Here is a 23,214-nt window from a genome sequence, read left to right as displayed (position 1 = left end):
AAGGAGGGAAACACATCACCTTCACCTGGTCTGGCTTACATGTGGTACTAGGCCGGGATTTTCCGGCTCCACCCACAGCTGGGATCTTCCGGTTCCACCTAAAGTCTTTTGGCTGGCCCATCGCATTCCCCTATGGCGGGTCCTGCCACGACGGGGCAGGAAAAGCCTGGGAGAAGTCCCATGTTATGTAGATGACCCAAAACCCTGAGAACACAAAGGGATTGGCAGTAAATACTGGCTTGTCCGCCTCACCCAGATCCCAAGAAAAAAAACAAAAACACAACTAAAATAAGTCAAGATACACAGAAATCTGGTGACTAACCGTTGATATGTAGTGACCTCAGGGTTTCCCTGGGATCTCCTTGTGGACCTCCTAGGATCTTGGCTCCCATTTGAAAACTAATACACTGGGGAATCTGTTTTCCTTCATGCCAAAGCCATCTGTTATGTTTCTGTGATACTGCTTATCTCCACAACAGAAGGCAAAATTTTTTGAGTAGTACCACAAAATTCTGTCAAAATGTTCATTTTGTAATAGATGCTTATGGCAGAATTAGCAGATCATTAAAAGGCTGGTCCAAATTTATTACACTTGCTCATAGTAAATGTGTGGTTAGCGTGACATCATTTAATTACACTTTTCAGCTCCATTCTGCATGTGAGACCGTAAGATTGCCAACTTCAGTGGTACATATCCCAGAAGATTCCAACACGTGACTGCTGGCTTCCAGTCACTCTCCCCCACACTCCCTCAATTGGTAGCCGGACACATTTATCCTCACGGTGTTCTGGCTTTCCATTCAAATTAGAAAGTGAATAGACTTGCTCATTACCCAATTGGATGCTTCTTGACTGTCAGTCACATTTCTCCAATATCAACACCTGCAATATTTGATAACAAATAAACAAAAAAATGTTTAAAGTAATTGAAAGAAAGTGCACAATCTCATCAGAGTACAGGAGTTCTTTAATTTCTGGCACCTCCAAGATGGTTTGGCAGAGTGAGCAACCCTAGATGACAGGCACTGGCAATGTATGCACACTTCTCAATAGAGATCTCTGAATAGTGACCAAGAATGGAAACCGAGGCTGAATCTTCCCAGAAACACAGGCCAGTACTAAGGTTCCTCTAAAGCAGTGCAGATCAGCAACCATCACTGGAACCTTCTTGTGCTTTGTGGCTCAGTGCCATTTTCCCATGCTACATTAAACACCTCCCAGCATTCGAACACACCATACTCGAGCTGCTCTCAAAGCCCTTGAAGTTTTTTTTAATACAAATTGGCATCACTTAAAAGTAGGAATTCAGAGCAGTAGAACTTGTTTTCACTAAGATGTAGGCCAATGTACTTTGTAAATCCAATTGTTTATAAAGTCATAATGAAAACAGTCATCTCTGACAAATCGTTCTTGTTGTCAGCTTAACATCGGTAATGGAATCCTTACCTAAAGATGTGATCGAAAAATATTTGGCAACTGAAATTGTAATAAAGACCAGTTTGCATTAACTGCCAGAGGCAAGTTCATGCTTGACCAACTGATTGAATTCTTTGAAGAAGTAACATGAAGAGTAGACAAGATTAATGCAGTAGACATGATGGCCCAGATCCTCCAGTCTCTGGATCATTGGAGATGGGAAGTATTCCCCCAAGATGTGCTTTGGGATCCCGCAGAAGTCCCAATGCACTGACTCTGTGGGAATTGCCTGGGAAGTTTGAACTTCTGATGGGCAATTCCCCTGCTCCTGGGGACTCTCCAAAAAAGCCCCCAACTCTGAGTTAGATTTGGTGACTTCAGACTGTTCTGACCTAGTTACCCAGGAAATATTACCCAGGAAAATCCTCATCTCACTCCTAGATAACTTTAAAACCAAGCCCGCAATCACTCACACTGATGCCCAACCCTACGACTCCCCCCTCCTAACACCGCTACTCACTCAACCATTCGATTTCCCCGCCAACCCGACCTGACTCAATCTCACCACCCGCCTGCCCCGCCAACACCCCGACTCCCCCCACCCAATCGGAAGTCAACCTCACCATCAACTCCTCCCCAACCTGACATGACCCAACCTCAGCCCACCTGTCGCCCTATCCATCTACCTCCCTACCCACCTACCACCTCATCCACCTTCCACCCTACCCCCTTACCCACTTATCTCGCCCACCTGCTAACCTACCCCTTACCCACTTACCTCACCCACCCTTCCCCCTCACACACCTACACGCTCACACAGTCACTGATTCACTCACCCATTCACTACATTGTTCAGCACCTGTACACACCGAAAAGCTGTTTAAATGTCCCAGCTTTTTAGTGTGTTAGTGAACACTCACCAGAATATGGCAGCTAGTGCCGTAAAAAGGGATGTGGCTTGTCTTCCCCTGGTGATCCAGCACTACTAGGAATTGAAGGTAAAGGCTGCATTTCTGCCAGAATTAGAAGAGCTGACCAGGAATATGGAGCTCTGGAATGGTGCAAAAAAGGATGAGCAGAGCCGCAGTCCGGAGGTGATTGCTGCTCCTCAGGAGATTGAGGCCCACATATTTGGATTTTGAAAAGGACTTCAATAAGGCACCACTTGGAAGATTCAATACTGAAGTGAGAACTTGTGGAGTCAGGGGACAAGTAGCAGGATACAGAGCAAGCTGGCTGCAAAACAGAAAATAGAGAAAATGGGGATTAAATGTAGTTACTCGGACTGGCATAAGGTGGGAAATGGAATGGTGCTGGGATCACCACTGTTCACCATTCACAAAAATGGTTTGAACTCGGAATTGGAAGTACAATTTCAAAGCTTGTGGACAAAACCGAATCAAAGAGCATAGTTAATGCAGGGGATGATTGTGACAAAATACAAGAAAACATTAATAAACTTGCAGAATAAGCAGGTAATTGGCAAATGAACTTCAATGTAGTAAAGTGTGAGGTGGTATACTATCCTAGGAAGTACCATACGAGGAGGATAAAGGAATAGAGTGATCTTGGAGCACAGATACATAAATCACTAAACGTAGTGCTTCAAGTTAATAATGCCATAAAAAGCAAACAAAGCAAAGGTGTTCATTCCTAGAAGGATAAAATTGAAAAGCAGAGATTATGGGCAGAATTTTCTTGTCCCACCAGCAACAAGAAGCATGGCAGGTGGGGGGCTTCATTTGGCATGAGGCCAAAAATCGGAGAAGAACAGTTGGAATGCTGTTCCCGGGACTGGGACTTAAAAGGCAGGTCGAGCTTCCCAATGAACATTGTCAGGAAACCCTTTATCATACATTAGTATGTTATGCATGCTCATTAAAAGGCCACCGCGCCGGAATTAAGTTTCCTCACCAAATTAAGTTCCCCGCCGGTGGGAACTTAGAATGTTCACTTTTATAATAAGTGGCATGCACCCGGTGATCTTCATTTCTCCCCTGACTTTGAGGTCAGTAGATGCTGCTTTCTCCTTCTTGGGAGTCGCTCATAACTTCACTCATATCAGGTGCCAGCAGGAAAAGCAGCGCCAAGGCTGGAATTGGGGTGGTAGGGTGGAAAGGTGGAGCGGAGGCTGAACCTGGAAGACAGGCTAAGGGAGGAAGGGAGGGAAGCTGTCCAGGCTCCCTTTAAGTATGGTGGCCAGACCTTCGAGCTCATGAGATAAAAGCGGGGAGGGGGACTTCCTGCCCGCACCCGCCATGAGATTCAACGTGCTCCACAAGTATGCATAAGTAATGAGCTGAACAGTGCAAGATTGCACACATTCAGCCATCCTCCCCCTTGTCCCCACCAAAACAGAAATCACTCACAATTCCGTGACTGCCACCAAACCTAGGCTTCAGAGCAGAAGATCCTGCCGTTCGTTAAGCTTGTATAAAACCTGGTTAGACCACACTTGAATTGAACATCTCTGTTGTCCATATTATAAAAGAATATAGAAGCACTGGAGAAGGTGCAAAAATGGATTTAATGGAATGATATCAGAATTGAGAGGTTATACATATCAAGAGCGATTAAACAGGCTGGAGCCCTTTTCTCTAGTAAAGAGAAAATGGATGATGGGATGAGGTCTTTAAGGTTGTGAAAGGGTTTAATAGGGTACGTGTAGAGAAGATATTTCCTCTTGTGGAAGAGACCAGAACTAAGGCCCATATATATGATAATCATTAATAAATCCAATAGTAAATTCAGGATAGATTTCTTCACCCAAAGTGGTTAGTCTGTGGAACTCACAGCTACAAAGAGTAGGTGAGGTGAATAACATGTTTACGTTTAAGGGAAGCTAAATAAACATATTTCACTAAATAAACACAAAACCCTTCAACTCCCTCCCTAACAACCCTGTGGATGCATCTAAACCACATGGACTGCAGTGTTGCAAGAAGGTGGCTCACCACCAGTTTCTCAAGGGCAGTTAGGGATGGGCAACAAACGCTGGCCTAGCCAGCGATGCCCACATCCCATGAGAGAATAAATTTTAAAAACCAAGAGGTAAAAAAGAATAGAAGGATATGTTGCTGTGATTTGATGAAGAAGGATGGAAAGAGGCTTACATGGAGCATAAACCCTGCTAAGTAGCCTGTTTCAGTGCTGTACATACTATGGGCCTGAACTTCCGTGGGGTGGCAGTCAGAATTGGAGTGCCACTCCACTCCTACTTTTTAGCTGAAATGTTTTTGATCCTATCTCACCCGACAGTCCGACTCAGGCCGGGCAAGACCTCTGCAGCGCAATGTCACCTTGAGGTCCATCATTGAGGACTGTAAAGTTGAATGTAAGGAGGGCATGCCTCCTTTTTTGTGGCACTAGCTGCTGAGAACCAGATAAGTTAAAGCTCCAGCAAACTTTAAAGTTATTTGACAGGCCTGGGAAAAGATAAGTGTATCAGGTAAAAAAGGCAGGATTTGGGGAGGAGGGGTAGATTTTGAGCAAGAATTTATAGAGTTTATTTGGGACAGTTTCCTAGAGGAATGTGTTGTGGATCCAACCAGGCTATTTTGGATCTGGTAATGTGTAATGAGGCAGGTTTAATAAATTATCTCAGAGTGAAAAAACCCCTAGGAAACAGTGACCATAACATGGTAAAAATTAGCATTCAGTTTGAGAGGGAGAAATTTGAGTTGGAAACAACTGTGCTAAACTTAAATAAGGGTAATTACAAAGGAATGAGGGCAAGGTTGGCTGGAGTGGACTGGGAAAGGAGTTTGGCCGAAAAGATGGTTGATGAACAATGGCAGACAATTAAGAAGATAGTTAATGACTCGCAATAAAGATATATCCCAGTGAGGAAGAGGAATTCTAGGAAGGGGGCAAACCGACTATGGTTAACCAAGGAAGTTAAGGATAGTATCAAATTAAAAGGAAAAACATACAATGTGGAAAAGATTAGTGGCAAGTCAGAGGATTAGGAAAGTTTTAAAAATCAACAAAAGATGACCAAAAAAATAAAGAGGGAGTAAATAAACTCTGAGAGTGAACTAGCAAGTAACATAAAAATGGGCAGTAAGAGCCTCTTTAACTATATACAAAGGAATAGAGAGACGAAAGTGAACATAAACCCCTTAGAGAATGAGGCTGGGGAAATAATAATGGGGGACCAGAAAATGGCAGAGGAGTTGAATAAATACTTTACATCAGTCTTCATTGTGGAAGACACTAATAGCATTCCAGAAATACTAAACAATCAAGGGGCAAAAGCAGGGAGGAAATAAATACAATAACTATCACTAGATAAAAAGTACTAGGGAAACTAATGGGGCTAAAGGCCAATAAGTCCCCTTGGCCTGATAGGTTGCACCCTAGGATATTAAAGGGAGTGGCTACAAAGATAGTGGTTGCACTGGTAGTAATCTTCCAAGAATCCTTAGATTCTGGAAAAGTCCCAGAAGATTGGAAAATTACCAATGTAACACCCTCATTTGAAAAGGGTGGGAGACAAAAAACAGGTAATTATCGGCCAGTTAGCTTAACATCCGTCATTGGGAAAATGTTAGAGTCAATTATAAAGGATGTAATAGCAGAGCATTTAGAAATGTATAATATAATCAAGCAGAGTCAGCATGGCTTCATGAAGAGGAAATCATGCCTGACAAGTTTATTAGAATTGTTTGAGAAGCTAACAAGCAGGACAGATAAAGGAGTGCCAGTAGATGTAATATATTTGGATTTTCAAAAGGTGTTCGATAAGGTACAGCACATAAGGCTACTTAATAAGATAAAAGCCCATGGTGTTTGGGGTAGTATATTAGCATGGATAGAGGATTGGATAACGAACAGAAGACAGAGGGTTGAGATAAGAGGGGCATTTTCGGGATCGTAAGCTGTAACTAGTGAGGAGCACAGGGATAAGTGCTGGGGCCACAATAATTTACAATATATGTTATTGACTTGGGGGAGGGAAATGAATGTACTATCACCAAGTTTGCGGATGACACAAAATAGGTGGGAAGGCAAGTGGCTAGGATGACAAAAAGAGTCTACAGAGGGATATAGACAGGCTAAATGAGTGGGCAAAAGCTTGGCAGATGGAATATAATGTGGGAAAATGTAAGGTTATGCACTTTGGCAGGAGGAATAGAGGAGCTGAATATTATTTAAATGGAGAAAGGCTGCAGAAAGCTGCAGCACAGAGGGATTTGGGGGTCTTCGTGCATGATTCACAAAAAGCTAGCATACAAGTTCAGCAGGTAATAGGGAAGGTAAATAGAATAGAGGTTTCATGAAAAATACGAAGGCCACCTGGGCTCTTCACCTGCCCGCCAACCTTAAGGTTGGACGGGCAGCCCTGACAATTGCTTTAATTAGTTTATTAATGGCCTTAACAGGCCTTTGACAGTTTGGCAGGCACACAGTGGACTCCAGTGCTCGTCCACCGAATGGAAGATCAGAATGACCCACGGTGACGGCAGGATGCATGCCCAACGTCACCATACATCATTTTACGCATCAGCATGTGGTTCCCCCCACCCCCGCGCGTCTAACAGAATATTCTGCCCTAAATAAATCTTGTTAAAACTATACAAGGCACGCGTTAGGCAACACCTAGAATACTGTGAACAGTTTTGGTCCCATTATTTAAGGAAAGATATACTGGCATTGGAGGCAGTCCAGAGAAGGTGCATTAGGTTGATCCCAAGTATGGAGGGATTTTCTTATGAGGAGAGGTTGAGTAGGTTGAGCCTCTACTCATTGGAGTTTAGAAGAATGAGAGGCAACCTTATTGAAACATATAAGATTCTTAGGGGGCTTGACGGGGTAGATGTTGAGAGGTTGTTTCCCCTTGTGGGGGAGCCTAGGACCAGAGGGCATCATCTCAGTGTAAGGGGTCGCCCATTGAAGACAGAGTTGAGGAGGAATTTCTTCTCTCAGGGGTAGTGAGTATGTGGAATTCTTTACCGCAGAGGGCTGTGGAGGCTGGGTGGTTAAGTATATTCAAGGCTGAGATAGATAGAGTTTTAATCAGTAAGGGAATCAAGGGTTATGGGGAGAAAGCAGGAAAATGGAGGTGTGGATTATCAGAACAGCCATGGTCTCATTGAGTGGCAGAGCAGACTTGATGGGCCAAATGACCTACTTATGCTTCACGTCTTATGGGGCAGAATCTTCTGTTCAGCGTGCAGGGGGGCCCTGCACGCCAACGTGTAAAATGATGCGCAGTGACATTGGGCGTGTGTCCTGACATCACCGCGTGTCATTCAGGTCTTCAGTTCGGCGAGCTCACACCAGAGTCTGCTGCTCGCCCACCAAACTGTCAAAAGCCTGTTAAGGCTTTTAATAAACTAATTAAAGCAATTGTCAGGACTGCCCGTCCACCCTTAAGGTTGGTGGGCAGGTGAAGAGCCCAGGTGGCCTTTGTGTTTTTCATGAAACCTCATCCACGGGAGGGATGAGGTTTCATGAAGGGTTTATAAATTAAATAAAAACTTAAATGAAAATTCATAACCACATCCCAGCTCATGTGACACTGTCACGTGAGGAGACGTGCCTGAATAATTTTATCTTTTTATTTGTTCCATCTTTAACACTGAACTTAATCTCCCTGAGGCAGCTCGATGACTCAGGGAGATTTCTGCGCTCTTTCGTGCACATGTGCAAAAGAGTGCAGGCCCCAACTCTCCCTCCTCCTCCCCACCTGCACAGATAGTGCTGAGCCCGTCACGCTGGGTGGGCCTTAATTGGCATGCCCACGTAAAATCAGCTCCGCGCCCGCTCCCAACCAGCCTGCACTGGGGAGAAAATTCTCCACATGGTCTTATGGTCTTATGGATGGAGGGTGTCGAGTCAGGCCTCAGTGAGAGGGGTGGTCAGGTTGGGCTTTGGGTGGGGGTTAGGTTAGGCCTCAGAGGTGTAGGGGAGCTGGGTCAGGCCTCGGCTGTGGGGGAGGGGTCTGGTCAGGCCCTTGGGAGGGGGTTTGGGTCGGGCTCGGTGGGGAAGGCGGGGGGGTACTCGGGTCCAGTTAGGCCCCCAGCGGGGGCGGGTTGGGTTGGTTCGGGCTGGGAGTCGGGTCTGGCCGAGCCTAAGAGTCAGGAGTTGGGCCTTGGTGGGGTTTGGAAAGAGACCCCATAGCAGAGTTGGAGTTCCATGGGGTTGATGGAATCCCATGGTGGGGAGAGTTCTTTGTGGGAGGGATTGGGGGAGTCCCCTGGGGTTCTGGGGGGGTAGGGTGAGTCCCATGGGGTGGGGGTGTCAGTGTTGGTTGTACACTACTTCCTCAGAAGTTAGAAGTGGTTTTAATTCTTCTAACCTTTCTGTGTAACTATTGATGTCACACATTCAGAACCATTCAAGGTTTACAATTTAAATCACATTTTCGGATGGTTACCAGTGCAGGGCAATTGCCCATGAGAAGTTTTGATTTCTGGGACCTTTGGGGCGGGCTTCTCCAGCGCATCTTTGGGGTACCCCTTCCCGCTCCCATTTCACTGCCCTGGAGCTCAGAGGTTAAGGCCCTATAACATTGTGTAATGTAATTTCAGGGAATTTTATTGAGCTGTTTCATCTTGTGAAAGCGTCACTATACTTCCCGTCAGTGGGCCTCATTTCTCCTCTAGGCCAGAAGTTGCAGCCTTGTGGTTTGCTCTCCTTGCAGAAACCATGCACTACCCTGGACTCAGACAATCCTAGACTGCTTGTCCCTTTATTTCTCTCCTAGTCACTCAATAACATGGTATCAGCAACAAAGCACACTCAAAGCACAAAGCCAATTTAGCTTCTAATGTACCTGTGCACTGATAATAGAATAGGAATAGAAACAAGGAGGAATAGCAGGGGTGGTACCAGAGATTGAGACAGAGAGGTCAAGGAAGGGAAGGGAAGTGTCAGAGATGGACCATGTGAAAATGATGGAGGGGTGGAGATTGTAAGCAAAATTAATAAATTTTTCCAAGTCCCAACGAGAGCATGAAGCAGCACCAAAGTAAATAGGAATAGCAGGTTACTTTTAGCACCAGCTGCTCCAATAATAAACTATTTCAATAAGAAGTATTTCAAGGTAGGATGCCTTAATGAGTTTTGATATGTATGTGGATCTGGTAAGCAGTTTAACGTACAAGTTTTAGTATAGATACGAATATGGATAATGGATTTGCGGCAGGTCAGAATATAGGTCAAAATCATGGATGTGGGCATTGGACTTGGCTTTGATATGAACCTACGTATAGGTATTGATCTTGCTCTTTTAGTTCAGAGATTTTTTTAATGGTTCAAGGTATCATTTTTTGTTTCAACAATATGGATGCTTTGCATACCTCCATGAATAATGAGATATTCACCGAAAGAGGCAAGTGTTTAGGCTATTCCAACCCGCTTTTAACTATGAAAAAAGTGGTCCTTTAACAGATATTTATGCTTTGGATTACATAAAGCAGGACAAAATAATCACAAGCTGCCCCCAGTACCACAGAAAAGTGAATGATTGAAGAGAAATTAAACATCCTGCTTTCTACTGAAAACAGATTCATTTTTGCTGGAATATGTTTATAACTATAACACACTTCATTGGGTTTTTGTGAAGCGACTCATGCAGCTATGCAGTTTCCTTTCAAAGAATGTGTTCAGTTATGCCTCAAAAGCTTAAAATAGTTTGGTGATTGTTACACTGTTACTCACCAGCCTCAGTAGGGTAATTTCCTGTGCTGAATGGAAGGACACACTGACCACCAGTTAGTACCATGGAGTTAATGATTGCAGACTTCCGCTCTGTCGTCAAGTTCTAATCACAATAATAACAAACTGACCGATGGGAATATTTCACTCAGCTTTCTCGTGCTTTCCTTTACTATTTCCCAAAGCCCTCTAAAATATGTTCACTCAAGAGCATCAGAGGAGCCGTAATTTTTCTGGCCATAATTTTTCAGTCTTCCTTAGACTCAGGGATTGTGTCAGACAGCTGGAGGATTGCAAACGTTAAACACTTGTTCAAAAAAGGGTGTAAAGATAAGCCCAGCAATTAACAGGCTTGTCAGTTTAACTTTGGTGGTGAGGAAACTTCTAGAAACAATAATTAGGGACAAAATTAATAGTCACATGGACAAATGTGGGTTAATCAAGGAGAGCCAGCAAGGATTTCTTAAGGGATTATCTCGTAAGGAAGATTTTGTACTCGTGCGAGTAAAGAATCTTAGTGGCAGGAGTGGAAGACATTTATGTTTCGTAGGACAACAACTAAAGTCAGATTCAAGCAGGTGCAGTTTAGGTGTGCCCCCCCAAAAAAATCATCCTAACCTCAGGAAAATGCTCCTTATGGTCATTCCCCAAACCAATCACAAGCCATCCTTATTTCTAGTAATAGTACCTGTTTTAAAATAATTTGATTAAAGCCTTTGTTAAATTCAGAGGGAGTCCTCTGTGTACTGAGGGTTGCAAAATTTGAAACCAGCTCTCTTTAAAAGTGTTTATGATTTTGCCACAGTTAGTGCATAGAGGAAATATAGTTGCTTTAGTTTGTTTTCTCCGTTTGTTTATTTTCCATGCTCACAATAAATTCACAGCAGCCTTTAGTTTATCCTGACAATTTATCTTTCAAACATTTTGAAATAATTGAATGCTGTAACTTAAGTTCAAAGTTGGTTTCAATTAACAGTGCAAGTTATCATACGTATTAGGACTAGTAGTAGGCCACTCAGCCCCTTGAGCCTACTCTGCCATTCAATAAGGTCAGCCAGGGATCATATCCTATCATCAGCCCCAGTGTGCGGCGCAACTTAACTCCTGACAAAATTCAGTCCTTTCATTTTATTTTCTACTAAATTATCTCTAATAAATGGTAACAATGAACGTTCTAAAATACAGCCAGATAACTGTAAAGAAATAATCAAACATTCTTCTACTTGCAGCCTGTACTGAGTAAAATTGAAAACTAAAACTATTTCTCATTTGGATCTTGAGACCCGGTGGACGGTGGGTCACTGGGACGGTATTTTACCAGCAAAAGCCAATAAAGAGGCTGCCACTGGGGCTGCTGTCCAACTGAAGATGGCGACCCACCACCTTGAGCTACCAGAGGGCTGGCACCTTGGCAGTCTCGGCAGCTTCACCAATACAGGTGGCCACTGCTGAGGTTGCAGGGTGAATGAGAGGGTGCCTCCTGCTAAGGAGCCCTGGAAGAGAAGGTAACTTTGTTTAAGTTTGGTACTAGGGCCAGGCAGGTAAGCTCCAGTGATGAGTTGGCAGGGGAGGTTGTGTGTGCACCGTCCATTGGTGGTATGATCATCACTGAGGTGGCATTGCTGCCAGGGAACCCTCTGTGGGTGATGTAGCAGCCTCAAAGGAAGACCCCTACTCCCCCAGGAACCTGCTGGGAGGTCACCAGGGTTTACCTAGTAGTCGCCGCACTCAGTGGCAGAACCTCCCAGTGCCAATAGAAAGCCAGCAGGGGTAGGAATTAGCTCTTAATTGCCACAAATGCCCACCCAATGGGTGGTCCTGCTGCTAAGGTTCCCTCCGCTAGTCATATGCTGTGGTGTTAGGAAGACATCAGACTTCCCTCCCAATGCCTTCCCCTGCCATATTACCAATGCTCCCACCTCACAGCCCGCCTCCATGAGACCGGTCAAATTCTGGTCAAAGTTTCTGGTCATAGCATTTGCCTGCATAGCGCCAGTATTTTTGCTGCTACTGTTACCATTTCAGTCTAAAATGACATCGCCATCTGGTGCTGCATGTGGTATCCAGATACCTCATGGTAAGGATGTTAGTATAGGCATACAGAGGATGTGTTGAAAGTATGCGGAGATGGCACATCATAATGTCAGTCAACATATAACACTGATTTGATGCCAGTTGTCCTATTTTTGACCTGAAACCTCCAGCTAATGCCCTCTCTTAACCCCACATAGCTGAACAAGCTTTCAGTAACAAAAGGATCCACCCACAAAATGCACCCCCACCCCCCACCCTACCCCATCACTGCTACATAAACGAACTATCAACTACTTCAAGTTAGTTGCTGATTGATTTCCACTGGATGTTGCTTAGTAAGTAGAAGTGTTTGGTGGTTTGTACCATTATGTAAAGTTGATGAGGTATACAGCCATTGATGTGGCGCATTGTTGAAGGGCTTGGTTCTGATGTCAAGAGTTCTGCTAAGATCCTTTGCTTCCAGGGTGCCGCAGTTTCTATGCCTCTTGGCCTACCGTATGACAGGGATAATAACCAGAGGTGACACAGAGAAGGACAAGCAGCTTGAAGGGGGAGGAGGGAGAGAAGGGTTCTCAGACAGAGGTCGTATCTGCCTACCGATTTCATAGGGCAATTTTCTTACCTCAACCTTGGCGATAAACATCAGGTCAGGCATCTCTGCTTCACTAAGGAGGTGCTCACTAAAATCAGTAGCCTACTCCAGCCCAAACTGTAACCTCAGAGCAGGTCTCAGAGGACACCATTGCCAGTCAAAGTGAAGGTGACTGTAGCCATGAACCTTTATGCATTGGTCTCCTTCCAGGCTGAAGCAGGTCATACTTTCAACATCTCCTAATTTGCCATTGACTGTTATGTCAGGGAGGACACTGAGGCTCTGTAAGCAAAAACAGCTGAATACATTTCATTGTCAGGTGGCTTCACAGGACAAGCATTCCAAACCACAATATAAATCAACCATCTAACACAATTACATACAAAAGTCAACTAATCACCCTTGTGCATTCACTTGGAGCATGTCTTTCATGTGTCTTTTCCTGTCCTACTGCCCTGTGCTACCTCAATGGCTGCAGTTGGCTGGTGGAAGGCTGCTGACTTTCAGTGATGGAGACTGCAGATGACCTTGTAGGATAACCTCCAGAAGTTCTGGCCATAGAAAGCTTCAGATGCCACCACCCCATCATAGGCGGCAGTAGCCATGGGTGCCTGACAGACAGGCAACAACAAGGGCACTAGCAGATTAGCAGTGGTGGCAGCACAAATGCTGTCATCCTGGGGGAGAGGTTCGTGTTCCATGGAGTTCTGCCATTCTCCCAGGGTGGTGCCTCAGCCACCCTCGTGATAGGTTTGAGGACAGATCGCAGGACTACTATGAGACCCTGAAAGCCCCTTTGAACACTGGTATCTGCAGACATGCTATCAGCAGTCTGAGATTCCTTGGCAACAAGCTGAGCTTGCATGACTTTAGTCTGAGCTTCCAGGCAAGCAGCCAGACATTGGATGCCTTCCTGTTGTGCTGCAATGGAAGCCTGAGACATCAGTCTTCAGATGCTGAATCATGATTGTGTCTGCAAGTGCAGGTGCAGGAAGTTGGTGGAAAGAATGAGCTCCATGTTCTGTGCACAGACTTATGCCAAATTGGTGCTGGACTCCTCAATGCTCCTACATAGCGACTGAAGCCTTCCCAGCAGACTTGCCAAGCATTTCAGTTCACATACCATCAACCTTTATATTTAGGTTGTCCCACTGAAGTCCTCATCTGAGTCCTCCGCAACAGAACTCATGTGTGACCTCAACCAATGGCGAGCTGCCACCTGTGCTGCCCCTGCCCTGGCTGCCACCTGTGCTGCCCCTGCCCTGGCTGCCACCTGTGCTGCCCCTGCCCTGGCTGCAGGCCACTCATACCCAATGTTTCACCAAATGCAGATCCAGCCTGTAAGCTATCTGCTAGAGTACACACAGTTCCAATAGCCAAGCTGTTGGCTGCAAGTGCAGGGTGACTGACGGTATTTCTTCGTTATCATTGTCTTCCTGCTTTTCCACCACTGTCTGGCCAAGTGGCAGTTCTTGGGTATCTGAAAGGAGAAAGGCAAAAGGGTAGGGTTGGGTGAAAGGAAGGGGGAAAAGCAAGAAGTGCATGATTACATCATCTGCTGCTTGCAAATCAGAAGAGATTGTGGGATGAGATGGAAGTAGTATCAGCACACTATCATCTTCAATGACTTCAGCAAAGCCACTAGCCACTTCCTTAGTTATGGACCTTCCAATAATAGTGAGTACCGTCCCCTCCATGAGGGTAAGGACAATCAGGAATGACTTTTAGTTATTGCTGCCTCCAGTTATGTGTCAAATTGTCCTGCAAGAGAGATGGAACTGTGCCAATGGATGTCTTGCAATCTGGGTGATGCAGTTGCCACATATAATTGGCAGTGTGTGCAAGCTGTGTGATGTGGACTTGAGACTTTCAGAATTGCTAAGTGCGAGAGTTAGATGAGGCATATGGATGTCAGGTATGCGTCTAGATTAATATAGATTGTTTATATGTCAGTGATGGGCGTCTGGTGCATTGAGCAGTGCATGAGGCTAATAGGGCAATTACTAGGATATGGCATTTGAACATGTATTCACTGATCTTGACCACTCATTGAACATTTTGCAGCAATCGGCTCAGGCCCTGGATGCTAGATTCCTAGCCTTGACCACCACAGTTAACTGCTCCAACTGGCTTTTGAGAGCTGGTATCGAGGGCTTCCAGGCACCCTGTGGATTTATGACATCTCTCCTTCTCTGCATCTTCTCGACCAAGACCTCCAGTGCAGCATCGGAATATCTGAGAACACACACTCTGACATGTTGTGCCACAATTTAGTGTTCTTCTTGCAGATATTCTCCTTTGCAACTAGGTCCAGCACCTGCTCCGGCCAGAACACTCCTGCCATTTAAGAGATGCAGGCTCACTTTAAAAAGTGTAGACTATAGGTTAAACTCATGTTAAACTTTCATGATTTAGCAGATGTGCAGCCACTCATCAGCACACTTAGCACCGGCTGTGTGCTTCAATCATTTTAAGGAGTAACCAGCACTAAGTTTGCCTGCTGCTTGCAGCAGAAGCAACAGTCACAGTTTAATCGTGCATTGTGGTCCCCACGTCTTATTTCAAACCCCATCAAATTTTGCGGCCTCTATCTTTATCATTGGCTTTGCTAGAATTTTGGAGGTATTAACTTTGCCAGGAGCATTAAAGCATAAAAGTATATTTGTAAAGGAAGATTTTTCAAACTTCAAGTGTTACATAGATCTTTGGCTGAGATATTAAGGATTGTCTGAAATTCTTCTTCATTAGATTTCTAGCAATGAATTTTCAGCATGCCCTTACTGCCTGTGGCAAATTGAATTTTTAGATACATTAGATACTATCAACAATTTTCACCACTTACATATGTGGAAAACTTAATTGAGGATTTTTATTTGATTTGCCCATTAAAAATAAAAGTGGTGTGACATTTAATCTGATATCCTCTGTTGACTTTTCAGTCGTGCATTTCAATCCATCAGAAACTTGTTGGGGTTACAAAACAGCATGGAGCATAATCTGGTGCTCTAGTTACAACATCCTTTGTATATAACGAACAACAACTTGCATCCACATAGTGCCTCTAACAGAGTAACATGTTGCAAGGTGCTTAAATATTAATTGTGGAAAAGGATAAGAGAATCTTTGGAAGTTCCTGGATGATGGCAGCCAAAGGGAAATGAAAGAAAAGATGGGAGACACTGAAGGGCAGAGGAAGTGGCAAAAAAAAGTTCGGGCAGAATTTGATTTAAAAAATAAGAAAAGTTTTAAGATTTAAAGGCCAACATGTTTTTGACTCTGTAAGCATGGGAGGGGGCTGCTGCAGATGTTAATCTTGGGTCTTTATGCCATGTGTCTGTATTTCCTGTCAGCACTGCTAAAGTCACATGATCCATTTTTGTGGTGTCCCACTTCCTAGCTTAGCTGTTTGCGAAAAGAGCACATTGAACCAAGGCCTGTATGGCAACATCCACCCATTTTAACCTATCAATAGCTCTGCTGGTTATGATTTTTACTCCAAGTGCATTAGTTAACAACAAAGCATTAATACAGCATATTTACTACTGCACTTCTTGTCCTATTTTCAGAGAGTCAATTGATGAAACTTGTTTACGTACTTCAGAGAGAAAGGTGTTGGGTTCCATTTTGTCCAAGTCATATATTTCAGCCTATCTATTGACAATCAACCATGGGCACTCCCTTAACAACCGCAGGTTGACAAGGCAAGCGTGGAATAGTATCTAAGCTAGCAAAGTGCTAGTGTTTTTTATAAACTCTGGTTTATCATTCTTCCATCCATTTTGCAAATTTTGCTTTGTAAGTGGGTAATTTTTCTAGTTTTTTTGAAGCAAGCTGTCTGGTAGAGACCCTCGTCCACCATAAGCAGGAACTTGGCAAACTACCCAGCAACATCTGCCATCCAGTGTTCTGAATGTTCTAACTACACCACACACAAGTGTCACCGCCCTTTCTTTGTGTCTCTTGTTCTCGTACTTAGGTGTTTTTTGTCACTTGGGCAGATTGCATTTTAAATACTAAATAGAGGCTGAAAACAAAATAAACTCAAAATAAAGCAAACCATGATTGTTCTCTAAACTGAAGTGAAAAGAGATTGGTCCTATCAATGTTATATGTGCTGCAATGGGATTTCTTTGGTCTATGTTACCACACGCCTTTGGAACAAACAAAAAAAATACAAATGTAGTCAGAATGAGTACTGGAAAAAATAGTGCATGAGGTTCACACCTAGCAATCTTACACCATGCAGCCTGGTCATTCAAATTGTTACAGCCTTAAGTTTTTAGGTACTGAAATACTATGTGCAACTTTTAAGAAGCTTGTAAAATGGTTCACAATGGTCCCTCATTTTTGTCACAATCCATTGATCTATCTGCCTCTCTCTAATAATTAGCTCGCACTCACCCTTCACTTGTGCTGCTGATGCTCTACTTTTCAAAATTCGATTTCTACAGCTCTTTTTGTTTATTCCCCATGATAGCCAGGTCAACACTTGACTACATAACTATTTTCTATTACATTCTAGTACATTAAGTAAGGACATCTGATAGACATGGCTAACAACTACTCCTTGATAATGATAAGATTAATTGATAATGCGATGGACTCATAACTTTGTCTCATGTTGCAATGTTTTATGTTTTACAATTGCTGCCTAGAGGCAGCTTAACAGCAGACATTTCTCACTTTGCTTTTCTAATTGGTACTAAAAACAGGGAACTGAGGGCAGCATTTCTTGCTCGAAGTGTCAACGAAGTCATTGATGTCTAGGAGGATTTTACTTAAAATGCTTGCAGCCAAGCTGTGATCATCTTCCAGGCAAATTTGCATGAGGTAGCTGCCTCCCAAATTATACTGGGCTCCTCCCGCTCCACAACCTATGTGCCAGTCCTTTAGCATTTTCATCCAAACACAGAAAGGAGATTTTGCCCTAGAAATTTGATGGCAGTGCACCCACTTTAAAGGTGAGAAACAGACACATAACCACCAAATATGCCAGGCAGATAGGGTGTTCACTGCATGCTAGAAGGGTGCCACCAGTGATAAAGATAGGTAAACAGGCATCAGAAACAGGCATTAAGACCTTTGAATATGCAAACACATGGGGCCTACTGCCTGTTTGAAGCCCGCATTGAAAAGTTGGGCTGCCATAAAGGCAGCTGGTATCAAGTCAGCTGCATTCAGGAAAATGTGGTCTACATGCCTCCTAACCATCCATTCTTAAAAGGACCCTGGGAAGCAGTCAATTAAAACTTCTGTACTCCCCCTGCAATGCTGCATATTTTACAATTTGGCTGACATTGATGTCTCCGGATACCCAGGATTTGTGATCCTTAGTTCTTTGTCTCCACATTGAATCAGCTGACATGCCTGAAAAGGGTGGCCTAGAACTTACTGCTGAAATAACAACAGATTTAATTGCACTCACCATTATTAATGTATATATCATCCAGCAACTTGTGGCGAGGAAAAGATACCCTGTGAATTACAAATCACAGGTTGCTGGACAATTTGAGCTGCTTTGCAAAAATGGCAGCTCATCCTCAACCTGCCTGTGATTTTCATGAAGTTGCTGTATTTGCACATTAGTTGTCCATCAAGTTCAGTGCAGATAGTTAGGCTGCTAATTAACAGTTTAAGTACCTATTTAATAAGGATATTTATGTTCCTGCAATGCTACTCAACTTCTCTAGCCCAGAAAGTATCATTCCTACATGTAGTCAATTATAGTTAGAGATTTTTAACATTTAGACTTTTAATGTTTTTATTTTTTCTTACTCTTCCTTTCTGTTTCTCTTTTTCCTTCCCTTAATCCAATATTTATTCCCCTCTCTTTATTTCTCATTCTTACCTCATTTGACTCTAACTCACCGTCATACTCTGTCATTTCTCTTTCATTTCCTCATTTCTCTTTCAATCCTTAAATTTCATTGGTTAAGTCCCATCATTCACTAAGGTCCCAGGTGTCCTATTGCCCTTGCCACACCATTTTCAGCTTGTGCTTCCAGCGACTTATGGAGCAAAAGCTTTTCAAGCTAAAGATGGGAATACAAGTGTTACTAACAGCATATGTTGTGAGATGCACCCTCCTACAAAATTGGAACCATTATAAAACTCAAATGTATAATTTCAAATGTTCCTACGTTTCTCCAGACTGTCATTCAATGAGTTGCACCCCTCTTGAATGTTGGCATACTGCAGGGTAGTAGAATCCACTACTACCCTAGCTACTTGCCACAGTTCTTGCCATGCAGAACCTCCGTTTGTCTCTGCTGCTCTGCTGGTATCCTTCTCTTCATTGCAGATCCCCAAAGATCATCATCTATTTGTTCTACAGCCAGGGACTGACATGATTTTGTTTTCACTCAGTTATGTCAAGCTCTCCTTCAAAATACCTGGCTTCCTTGGGCTGTGTTTCTCACCATGTCTCAATTTCTGACCAACATTATTGGTATTCTCTCAAGTTGTTACTCTCGCAAATGAGTTTGAAAATGAGATTTTAAATAATGGGTTAGAAGAGTGGTTGTGTGTGGCCAGAGGAAGGAGAAATCACAAGGTCTGCTCTTCAGTAATATTCTCCATTAGCTCTTGACTTGCAGACTTTAGAGACAGTAAACAGTGTTGTTAACAATGACATTTATCTTCATCAAGTACTTTTTGGATTTCTTATATGGAAAGCAGTATCTGGTGAAGAGATTAAAGTATATGTAGAAACATTAAGTAAGAAAAGGTATATGTCCTCATCAACCCACTGAAGGCATATTGACTCCCAAACCTTCATCCCCAATTACCAAATCAGAGTGGATATCAGTTGCAACTATTATTTCCTCTTCGTATAGTGTCAAATTTCAGATGTTGACATACTCTCCATGCATTCCCTCATAATATTTTATTTATGGGATTTCGGCACCACTGGCAAAGCCAGCATTTGTTGCCCATCTCTACCAGCCCTTGAACAGCTAGGCTATTTCAGAGGGTGGTTGAGAGTCATTGCTGTGGATCTGGAGTCACATGTAGACTGGATAAGGACAACAAGTTTCCTTCTGTAAAGGGCATTAGTGAAATAGGTGGGTTTTTACAACAATCACTGATAGTTTCAGCATTAACAGGACTAGCATTGTATTCCAGGTTTTATTAATTGAATTTAAAGTCTACCAGCTGCCATGGTGGGATTTGAACCCTAGCCTCTGGATTACAAGCCCAGAGGCATTGCCATTGTGCCAACATCACCCCTCTTATATATGCTGCCTTCCCTTTCAGGGGGAATGCATAGTGTTAATTGGTTGCAGCAGACACCAAAACATGCAATCTCAGGATTCACGGAATGAGTGGTAGCAATAACAGGTGGAAAGGGACCAAGGGCCTTAGCTATATCCTGGCCCCACCCTTCACCGGGATCGTCCGGATTCGCCGAAGGTCAGTGGACCTTTGACTGGGCCGTCACAACCCCCGCGGGGTGTCCCGCCACGGCGCAGCTGAAAAATCCCGGTCAAGATCTCATTGTGCTGGTAGGCGTTACACAACGGGCTAGATACACTTAACATAAATGCTGCCCAGCGATTGTGCTTCTGGAATGAGGGACATGGACAATGCAATACCCTAAAACGCAATGTTCGACCATTATGTTTAGGAAATGCCTATGAGCTTTTACTGTGATTCATTTAACGGCCCTAGCTGTTATTCACCAGAAATGACTGTTTAACTTTGCTGACCTAGCAGGGCCACTAAACTTTTCATATTGCAAGGGAATGTTTGAGCTTATGGAAGTCTCAGTGACAGCTACATCCATCACCTTCCAAATGACCCAGCTGTTGAATGTAATGACCTTTTCTCTGATTTTCAAACAGCAGCATTTCTCTCTGTTCTCTAATTGTCCCCAGTAGCACTTCCATGTCAGCTTCTGAAGAAGTACACACTCACCTTTTTCCTTCTTTGGGTCCAGTCACTTCTCTTGCAAGAACCTGCTCAGCTCTTTACCTTCCTGGAGTCCTTCAAATAAAGAAGTTGTGCCTGTGTTCTTCTCCTTTCCTGAATCACAGAGAATCACAGAATCTCACATTGCAGAAGAGGCCCTTTGGCCCATCGAGTCTGCACCAACACGTGAGAAACACCTGACCTACCTATCTAATCCCATTTACCACCACTTGGCCCATAGCCTTGAATGTTATGATGTGCCAAGTGCTCATCCAGGTACTTTTTAAAGGATGTGAGACAACCCACCTCCACCACCTCCCAGGCAGCGCATTCCAGACCATCACCACCCTCTGGGTAAGAAAGTTTTCCCTCACATCCCCCCTAAACCTCGGCCCCTCACTTTGAACTTGTGTCCCCTTGTGACTGCCCTTCAACTAAGGGGAAAAGCTGCTCCCTGTCTATGCCCCTCATAATCTTGTACACCTCAATCAGGTCGCCCCTCAGTCTTCTCTGCTCCAACGAAAACAACCCAAGTCTATCCAACCTCTCTTCATAACTTAAATGTTTCATCCCAGGCAACATCCTGGTGAATGTGTTCTGCACCCCCTCCAGTGCAATCACATCCTTGAATCTTCGGGGTTCCTTGATGTCACTGACCGTCTACAGGTGAGCTGTCCAGTCTTGTCCCATGAGCTAAAATTAACTGCCCCAGAATGTCTGATGGGCTCAGCCTCATGGAGTTTTTGTGGACAAAATTCTGCTCCATCACAAAGTAGCAGTAGAACAGTACCCCAGGAATTTCCAGGATTTTGTCTCCAAGTTGTATGTGTGTGTAACTAAGGTCAGAATTTTCTGGCCCTGTTGGCATTTGGCATCATGGCATGTGGCGGGGGGTTGGGCGGGGGGGGGGGGTGTGGACAATATGGTGAGAAGACCAAAAATTGGTTTCACACTGGCTTGAAAGCACAGCAAGATCATTCATTGGTGAGCACCATGGTGGAGCACCAATCCCGCTGGAGGCCGGCTTGAACCCGCTTTGCATTCCCGCTAATGGGATGCAAAGTAAGGCCCAACTGGAAGCGCCCCCCACCCCCCCCATCACCACGCCAGATTTTCTGTTACTCAGGCGGGAAAACATGTCAGCCTAGAACACTTCTGGACAAGTGTAACATGCAGAAGTCGTGACTTCCCTTTAGGATCTTGCTCAGTTCATGGACGTCCGAGGAGCAGAAGATGCTGGAGCCCTACAGCTACCAGACCTTGGAGGAAGATGTGCATCGCATGCTGGGTGAATTCTCATGGACATGGCTCTGCCGTGAAATAGCTATGGAAGGTGGGAGGCTCTGTTGATACCTCTGGTCTGCTTCAGGACATCACGGTCTTGGCCATGGGCTGGTACAGATGATCAGCGAAGCAGTGGAGAGGAAGGTCCAGGTGTGACTGAAAGAGGAAGGTGTATTGGCATGGGGGCAGGGGTGTTGGGTTGGGAGATGAAGGTCTACGTTAGACTGGAAAGGAAGGTGTCCTGGGAGGTTGAGGTTGGGATGGGGGGGGGGATGAAGGCATCAGGGGGTGAGGTTGGGACGGGGGGAGGGAGAACAGGGGGAGGAGTGTGTAATGGGGGAGTACGTGGTGTAAGGGGGGAGGAAGGTGCAAGGGAAGGAGTTTGGAGAAGAGGAGGTGTTCGGAGGGGAGAAGGAGTTTAGGGGGAGGAAGGAGTCTGGGGAGAGAAAGAAGTCTGGGGGGAGGAAGCAGTTCAAAGGTGGGGAAGGATTTTGGAGGAAGGAAGGAGTCCAGGGGGAAGAAGGGGTCAGGGGGGAGGAAGGTGTAAGGGTGGAGGAGGGAGTGAGGGCTGGGGCATATGTACAGGGGAACGTGCAAGGGAGGGTCCTGTGGAGTCAGGGACTACCTCCTGAGGATCGAACTGAGGGTGGGCATTGTAGGAGGGAATGATGAGTATGAGAGGGGGCAGAGTGAGTCAGAAGGGTGAGAGGGTGAGGGTGTGACAGTAGCAGTAGGAGGGATGGCATAGGTGGTTGGTGGGGACTTGGAGGCAGGCACGGATGGAAAGGAGGAGGTCGGGGAGGTCATTGTGGATGGGGATGGAATTCTCAGGAATGTCGGGAACATGCACGTTCACCTGGTCATCATGGAAAGAAAAGAGTTCTGGTTGGCAGGTGACAGTGGGGAGGTGAAATGTGCTGCCAGGAGGGGTCGACAGTGATGGGGAAAGGACATGGGTGACTGGGGGAGGGGAAAGGATGGGGGAGCTGATCAGAAACATAATGACCATCATGGTTGTCGAAAGTGAAAGTGAGCAGAGCCACATGTTGGATGGGCACAGGTGCTGCATGGGAGAGAGGAAGGATGGGGTGGAGGATCCTCAGGTGGGTGTTCGCCACTGACCTCACTGTCACTGCAGGCAGGGTCCACATCCTCACCTGTCAGCACAATGACATGCTCCTCAAAATGAGTGAGGGGCCTAATGTGGGCCTTCATCCCTGGTCTGGAACCTCTCCATGCCTTTGTGAGCCAGCTTCTCCCGCATAATAACAGATGGAGAGAGTGTGAGCAGGACACATGGCACTGTGTGAAAT

The 23,214-nt window shown here is 44.7% G+C and overlaps 1 protein-coding gene and 1 long non-coding RNA gene across 3 annotated transcripts in view; one reads left to right on the top strand and one right to left on the bottom strand.

Annotated features, from left to right (window-relative positions):
* The window catches only part of LOC121276542 (amyloid beta (A4) precursor protein-binding, family B, member 1 interacting protein), a 175,132-nt gene that overhangs the window by 31,511 nt on the left and 120,407 nt on the right, over window positions 1-23,214 (top strand). The window lies entirely within an intron of this gene.
* LOC121276543 lies at window positions 384-10,331 on the bottom strand. Its single transcript, XR_005942679.1, has 3 exons — window positions 10,084-10,331; window positions 2,337-2,652; window positions 384-882 (listed from the first exon to the last, which is right to left on the bottom strand). It is a non-coding gene; the product is annotated as an uncharacterized LOC121276543 (long non-coding RNA).

Source organism: Carcharodon carcharias, chromosome 3 (genome assembly GCF_017639515.1).
Source record: "Carcharodon carcharias isolate sCarCar2 chromosome 3, sCarCar2.pri, whole genome shotgun sequence".
Classification (NCBI taxonomy): domain Eukaryota; kingdom Metazoa; phylum Chordata; class Chondrichthyes; order Lamniformes; family Lamnidae; genus Carcharodon; species Carcharodon carcharias.
This window is presented reverse-complemented; position numbering and strand designations above follow the sequence as displayed.